This window comes from Elephantulus edwardii, unplaced genomic scaffold, assembly GCF_000299155.1.
Source record: "Elephantulus edwardii isolate Elephantulus edwardi_28Jun2011 unplaced genomic scaffold, EleEdw1.0 scaffold00261, whole genome shotgun sequence".
Taxonomy (NCBI): domain Eukaryota; kingdom Metazoa; phylum Chordata; class Mammalia; order Macroscelidea; family Macroscelididae; genus Elephantulus; species Elephantulus edwardii.
Window position 1 is genome coordinate 3,791,142 of NW_006400011.1, and position 8,412 is coordinate 3,799,553.

The 8,412-nt window shown below is 40.7% G+C and overlaps 1 pseudogene; it reads right to left on the reverse strand.

Moving 5' to 3' along the window:
- Nucleotides 1-7,321: 7,321 nt before the first annotated feature.
- Nucleotides 7,322-8,412, reverse strand: part of LOC102866983 — a 3,267-nt pseudogene continuing 2,176 nt past the window's right edge.

Here is an 8,412-nt window from a genome sequence, read left to right on the forward strand (position 1 = left end):
AATTTCTTATACATCACTATACAGGAGACAAGGAGTATGGACTTCCCAAATTCACCTCAGTGAAGGGAAGTTTTGAGGGAGTTTTGGTAGGTTAAGTTAAGGGCCCGGGGGAAAACTCAAGTTTATTGAATACTTTGAGGGGGGGAAATGTGAATTTATCTTAGAAGAGGAAATATTTGCACCTCAACAGACTTGCAGCTGGAGTCTGTGAGATGAGGTGCTTTAATCATCATAAGACAGGTACTGTAGGTTTTCTCTTTATGACTGCTTTTTAGAAGGTCATAAGGCAGTCACTCTTCTTACCTCTGCATGTGCATGACACATGAAAGCTCTTTCTGACAATTCAAGCTAGGGGTTATGTATTAAAGGTCATTGGAAAGGAACACCTAGAATTGCCTGTATTAGTTGACTTCCAGGCAACCTAAAGTTGTTTTCCTAGGTCTTGTGATAACATGGCAGGCTTTCTTGTTCTGAATTGTCTTAAGGGGAAGACACATTTTGCTAGGAAATAAATATGGTCTTATTCAGCAGATCATAGAAAAAGGGGAAAGGGGAGCAAATTTTCTAGCACCCAGCGAAGGATTTTACTTCCTATTTATTGCCACTGAAAAGGTTGTCTTTGATAAAAGGTTAGGTCTTATCTATTACTATATCAAAAAAAGAAAATGAATCCTAGCTGTTAATGCAGTGTGGAGATGCAAATAGCAGCAAAGAGCTTCAGGTTGTTAAAGAGGTCTTCCTCAAGGAAGACCCTTGATGAGACAGATTGATTCAGTGACTGGGGTAATGGGGGCAGGTGTGTCAGAGATGGTGAGATTGGCACAGGATAGGGCAGGGTTTAGTCCTGTTGTACAGAGGGTTGCTAGGAGTCACAAATGACTCGATGGCACATAACAACAACAACAAGATGACAAAATCTCAACCTGATAAGGAGATCTCTTTCAAGTGTCCTTTAGACTATGAGGACACTTCTTCTACTTTCAACCCATTACAGGGTATTTTAAAAGTCCATTTATTGTTTCTTTCTTGTTTGTTGCAATACTTCCAGGATTGAGGCTGGAGCTCTTCTTTCCAACTGAGTCAGATAGCCTGAGCCACTTTCTTCTTCACGTGAATTCCTGTCCTAGAATCTTCTCCCTGACCTGAATCTGTGACTAATCTAGGTTTCTGGGCTGGCAGTTTGGAGAGATGAGGAAGTAGGTGGAACAGTTCAACATTTATAAGTAGAAGCAATCAGTTGGTTCCAAACTATGTCCCAGTCTAGAGTGAGGACAGCTCCTGCTTGTCTCCTCTGTTGTGGACAACATGTTGTTTCTTATTCTAAACTTCCTTTTGGCAGCCTGTGTGTTGACCACTGCAGTCGAGTTATATGTACTTGTCTACCACCTTTTCACAGCAGATATCCCCAAGGGGATCAGTCACCCCATGAGGCTTCGAATCTTAGATTTCCTTCTCCAGACCTTGCTGACATGGGTGAGTTTTGTATTTTCTGTTTTCTTCTTCTAAGGGGTTAAGGAGGAAGCTGGGGAAAAACATCTACCACAAGTTCCTAACTTAAATGAACACTGGTATTATATAATCCCGTGTAAAAGCCAGTGGTACAATCTTCAAACTCAGATAATTCCCAATGCTGTTTTCAATCTCTTTGAAAGTTTCTTTTTGATGTTTGGGGCTTTTTTTTTCTTTGAGACTTTTTAAAAATTAATTTTAATGAAAGTTTACAGAGACTTTGGATTTCCATTCACTCATTGTTTCACTTTTCTCCCTGCCCAACCTCCCCCTCCTCCCACCGCCCAGTTCACTCTTCTCTTTGAAAAGTAAAATTCTTTTATTGTTATATAATCCCTCCCCACCCCCAAGTCCACTCCACTATGCAGCCTTCTTTTAGAATATTCGGGTTTTTTTAAAATCCCTTTTTATTTATTATTTTTGTTGTTGTTACTGCGTGCCTCTGACTGGCACAGGTAGAGACTGCCCCTCCTTCTCCAGCAGATCATTTGGTGGATTTGAACATGCCTTTGGGATTGTAGCACAGCTTCTTGCCACTAGGCCACCAGAGTTCCCTAAAATTTCTTAAACTCTTAAACTGAAAAAGCACAATATCCAGATGATTGAAAGAATGAATTACTTTCCCAATGAACAGAAAGATAAAATGATTATATAGGAATGACTTTTTCTTAATATTTTGGTTTCAGTTACTATCTAACTGCTTGTTCAAATAAGCAAACAACAAAAGAACAGTTTACTTGCCTTTGAGTTGAAACTGAATCATAGCTAACCATTCAGCAGGTCTTCAGAGGCTGTAAATCACACAGGAGAAAATATCTCTTTTAACATCCCACCTGTCTTTAGATTGTGTCACCAAAACTCCCTACAAGAAATGGACATGCAGCAAATGAGTAAATTAATACAGATGAGGGAAGCTACAGAATGTGATTTTTTAAAAAAAAAATATTTTGTGAGATTGGGTTATGGAAATCTTTTTGTGTAATGTAGTTAGTTTCTGCTGATTGTTCCTGTCTTACATAATTTAGGAAAATACATGTGAACATATCGTGGGAGGGATTGTGTAGATGCTGCTAAGAATGTACTGTACCAAAAAGTGGAAACAACCTAAACATCAGTCAGTAGATGAATGGTTTAAAATGAGTGTTGGCAACAAGAGAATGGCCGAATCTGACCTTCACTAACTCCACAAAGAGAAACTGTCCCATGAATGTTATCTAGAGTACAAAACTAATTCCTTTAAGGTCAGACATGACCTCCCATGCTCCTACATCTAATTCTACTAATTCTAACAGCAAACTTACTACTCTACTGGGTCTCAAATCCCTTGCAATTACCACACAGACTTCACAGAATCTTGCTCACAGTTAAGGGGTTTATTAGGGAAGTAAACAGGCTATATAATTCAGCTTGGCAGCAGTACACAGCCCCTCAGCCCATACAACTTCTCAAGTGTGGTCACAGGCTCTTTGACCTTCAGCTTCATGGCTTAGGTCAATGTTGCAAAATTCCCTTAGTCCCGTCAGTTATAGTGTTTCCCGCAACACTCCAGTAAGCTTGTGTTGAAGGCTTCTGGCTCTGGTGCTGTTGGGTAGCAGTCCCAAGTTGGCTCTGTCTCATGTTGGTCTTTGTTTCTCTGCGGAAGCTGCTGTGGATTTGGTGTAGCACTGGAATCTCTGCCTCCGAAGGGGGCATGCTGCTTTCTTTTCCTTGTTGGTATAAAGATTCTCAATTTCTGCCACCGAAATGGCTCAATTTAATTGTAGTGCAATTGCTAGGCTAGCCAGTATTCTTATAAGTAGATTGTTGGGGTTTGTTTTGTGTGTGTGCTGTAGAGTCGGAAATGACCCACAGCTGATCCTCCAGCAGCTTTTCAGAGGCAGGGAATTGCACAGAAAGAGATTGCCCTTCCTTCTTCCATGAAGCAGATGGTAGATTCGAACCATGTGCCTTTATGATTTCAGCGCAGCTTCCTACCACTAGGCCACCAGAGCTCCCTGTGGACAGACTAAAAAACCCTATTTGCATGGTCCTACCCATCTTTCTGACAAAGTTAATGGCTAGGAAAGTCCTTTTGAACAATAAATACTTGCTACCTCACATACTTTGAACACGTTGGGAGAAGGGGCTGTTCCTTGGAGAAGGGCATGATGCTGGGAAAGGTGGAGAGTCAGTGAAAGAGAGGCATCCCCTCGACCAGATGGATTGACACAGACTGCTGCAATGGGCTCTTGTGTATCAGGAAGTATGAGGATGACACAGGAAAGAACAGGGTTCAGATCTTTTGTTCATAGGATTGCTAAGAGTTGTACTTGACTCAGTGGCACCTAACAACAACAACCTCAGATGGATAAACTGTGATCTATGTAGTTGCCAGATGATAGGACTTAAGTAATTACCATAAAGTTAGACAAATTTGCTGAAGGAAGAATTCTTGATTTACTGAAGAATAAGAAAGATACATATTTATTAGAAATTAAGGTAGCCCTTCAGTGCCTGTAAGCAGTTATCTCCAAGAAAAAAAATATTCAGAGCTTTTTTAAGGTTGTTTTACATGGAAAGGGGTGTTTTTTCAGGGGTTGAAAGGAAATGTGATGTTGGTATAACTTCAGGTGACTATAACTCTCCTTCATCCTCTGCACACTAAACTTCAAGATGGGCCTAGATAAAAAGGATTCTGAAAGATGGTAACAAGACTTAATATGGGATGTTCATACATGTATGGAAAATTTTGGCTTCTGGTTAAATTATTCTTTGAATTGCCATCTTAGATCACTGCTCTCACTGTCCGCTGATTTTTTTGCTGCCCCCTTCTGGATAATAGCTTAGTTTACATTGACTTTCAAGGTTAAGTGTCTGATGTTTCCCATAAACTTTTTTTATGTTTTAGCTAGGCTAGACACTGCATGGTTCAAAATTGGGAAGGATGTATGCCAGGGATGTGTCCTGTCTCCATACCTTTTCAACATGTATGCAGAGCAGATTATCCGGGAGGCTGGGCTCTATAAGGAGAATTGTGGCATCAGAATTAGTGGAAGATCTATTAACAATCTGTGTTATGCAGATGACACAACCCTGCTTGCTGAAACTGAGGAGGACCTCATGCACTTGCTGCGGAGGGTCAAGGACTGCAGCATTCAGTATGAACTGAGGCTCAATGTCAAGAAGATAAAGATTCTCACCACTGGACCAATTGGCAGCATCAGGATGAGATTGTTCACAGCTTCAGTTTGCTCGGCTCCACGGTCAACACGCTTGGCACCAGCAGTCAGGAAATCAAAAAGCGTATCACGATGGGAAAGTCTGCTGTTAGGGACCTCTCTAAAGTACTCAAGAGCAACAGTGTCTCTCTGGAGACTAAGGTGCGCCTGATACAGGCCATGGTCTTTGCAATCATTTGTTATGCATCAGAGAGTTGGACAATGACTAGGGAGGACAGAAGAATTGATGCTTTTGAGCTGTGGTGCTGGAGAAGAGTATTGAATGTACCATGGACTGCCAAGAAAACAAACAAATTCATCCTGGAGAGGATTAAACCAAGCAACTCCTTGGAGGCAAGGATTCTGGGGCTTGTCTGACATACTTTAGACATGTTGCCAGGAGGGACGGGACATGTTGCCAGGAGGGACGGGTCCTTGGAGAGGGATATCATGCTTGGGAGGGTGGAGGGACGGCGCAGGAGGGGAAGACCATCTATGAGATGGATTGATTCAGTGACTGGGGTAATCAGGATGGGTGTGTAGGAGGCAGTGCGATTGGCACAGGATAGAGCAGGGTTTAGGGCTGTTGTGCATAGGGTCGCTATGAGTCACAAATGACTCGACAGCACATAACAACAACAACAACAGCAGCAGACATAGCTGTAACCTGTACATAGCTGTAAATATACATAAGATGCAATGCTAGAATATATGGATATATGGAAGCAGATTCCTTTGATTTTTCTTTCCTATCTTCCTAATTTCTTAAATAATATAATCTGGTTCCTTTGACTTTTCTTTTTACCAAAATCGTTTGCTGGGTCAGTGCTATACCAGGAAATTTGGAGGAACTCTAACTTGGTGACTCATAGAAGAGGTCTATATTTGTTCCTATTCTCAGGAAAGGTGACCTAGCAATGTGGAAATTTCAGAACAATATCCTTAATATCACATACACACAAAATGTTGTTGAAGAATATAAAAAAAAACAACCAAAAGAGCCAGAAATTCAAGTGGGGTCTAGAAGAGTCCATGAGACCAGGGATATCATTGCTTGTGTTAGATGGATCCTAGCTGAAAGCAAAGACTGCCAGAAGAATGTCTATTTGTGTTTTACTGACTATGCAAGGGTATTTGTGTGGGTCTTAGCAAACGATGGTTAACATTGAGAAGAATGAGAATCCCAGAACACTTCATTATGCTCATGCAAAATCTATACCCAAATCAAAAGGCTTAACAGAGCAAGAGAACACGGCATGGTTTAAAATCAAGAAGAGTGTGCATCAGAGTTGTATACTTTCTCCATATCTATTCAATCTGTATGCTGAGCACATAATTTGTGAAGCTGAACTCTAGAAGAAGAATGTGCCATCAGGATCAGTGAAGGCTCATCAACAACCTGCATTATGTAGATGACACAACCTTGCTTTCTGAAAGTGAGGAGGATTTTAAAAGCTGCAGAAGACCAAGAACTACAGCCTTCAGTGTGGATTACATTTCAACATCAAGAAAACCAATGTCCTCTCCACTAGACCAATAGGCCACACCATGATAAATGGACATAATATTGAAGTTGTCAATTATTTCATCTTATTTGAATCAACAATAAACATTCTTGGTACTAATAGTCAGAAAATCAGGAGACATATTTGTGTTAAGAAAGGCTGCTGTTAGGGATCTCTCTAAAATAGTGAAGAGCATTAATGTCCGTTTGAAGACTAAGATGACCTGATTGAAGCCATGGTTTTTTCAATAGTTTGCTCTGCATCTGATAGCTGGGCAATGGATAAGAATGACAGAAGAATTGATGCTTTTGAGTTGTTGTGCTGAAGAATAGTACTCAATATCCCATAGACTGTGAAAAGAACAAACACATTTCTTGGAGAAGGTACAGCCAGAGTGCTCCTAAGAGGGAAGAATGATGAAACTTCATCTCACATGCTTTGAGTATGTTGCTTGGAGAGGGACATCATGCTTGGAAAGTCAAAGAATTAGTGAAAGAGAGGAAGACTCCTGTAATGAAATGGATTGACAGTGACTGCAATGATGGGCTCAATATATCAGATGATGAGAATGGCACAAGATAGGAAAAGGTTTATATGTTGTTGATAGGACCACTATAAGTCATACTCATCTCAGTGACACCTAACAACAAGAAGTGAAATGAAATCTTTGTTGAACTCATTCATTCACTTTGCCTTCGAATTGGAACAGATTCAGATTTGTTGAACTCACCAAATGGGTGGGGGTTTTTTTGTTTGTTTTTGTTTTGTTTGTTATTTTTCTTTTCATTTGGAGCCAAAAATCTCAATGACCAAAACAAATCTTTATTTTTGTGTAACTGTGTAAATGTGATCCAATGTGTCCACTGCTAGGTTTTCAGAAAGAAACATGCTATAAATAAGCAAACTACATCTGCTCACAAACGTGTATGGACTCCTCAGATGTCGCATCAAGACCTCTACTTACAGACCACTCACAGTAGGACATTTTTAGTATTAAGTGTAGCATGATGTTAAGCCGTTGCAGCTTTTGCACATACATGTTGCACTTCTGGCTGATAATGCAGGAAATTTTGCAGCATTATACTGTGAAGCAAGGTTGCATCCAGCACTTTAAATGGCATCAATATCAATGTCATCATCTTTGTTGTCAGACTTCACAGTTTCAACTTTAGGTACACTGGCAGTCTTCGAATATACCACCTCAATATTTTCATCTTCATCTTCCTCTTCACCACCAGAAGATTCCTCCTCTGCCTCCTTCAACCATTTTATAAATGGTTCTGCTTTCACACGGATCTCCTTGGCAAATTCTTTTGAGACATACTTCTTGGAGGCCTTCTCCGACCAGCTGATGATTACCTCCTCTTCCAGAAGGTCTGCATCATACATCTCCTTCAGGATGTGTGGGATCTTGGAGAGGAGCTGTGCCTGGTGCAGCTACCACACACTCTAAACCATGGAGAAGGTACCGCTGAGCTTTTTTGTTGTTGTGACAAAATCGTAAAAAATGGCGCCTGTATTTCTTGATTTGTTCTCTTATCTTCTCATTAAAAAGAACTTCAGTCAAAACAAGAGGGCCCATAGCTTTCACATCCAGCCTTTACGCTTCAGCAACAATCTCTTTGTCAGACAAATCAATAATTCTCTCTTCTTTCTTTTTCTTAACAAAATCAAACAAAATGTTGACTCGTTCTTCAGTGGTCCGCTCCAAATCATCACTAAGGGTCAGAACTTTTGCGTGGTCACTGATTTCATCCATTCTGCGCCTCGGGGCTTCCTCTGTTGTATCCTCTCCACAGTCATCATCTTCCTCTTCTTCCAGAGCATGGGGAGGAGGGCTGATGTCATGTGGAGGTGGAGGTGGAGGCGTCTCACTGCTGGACACAGAGCCGTTCTCCTTGTCCTTGCCCTTTCTGGTTTTCTTTTCCTTTTCTTTCTTAGCTGTGCCACTGTCACTATTCTCAAGTGGGTTTTTGAGAATGAAAGTGCAGAGTTTATGATGAGTGTCAAGCAGGCCTCTGTAGCCACAGGCTTTACGAGAATTCCCTATTGTTTGTCTCTTTGGATTGACATGAAGATCTGTTTCAGGATTCTAGCACTCAGGACAGAGAACAAATTTTTTTTCTATAATTATATTTTATTAATTTTCATAAACATTTACAGAGATTTTGGGTTTCCATTCATTCATTGTTGCACTATTC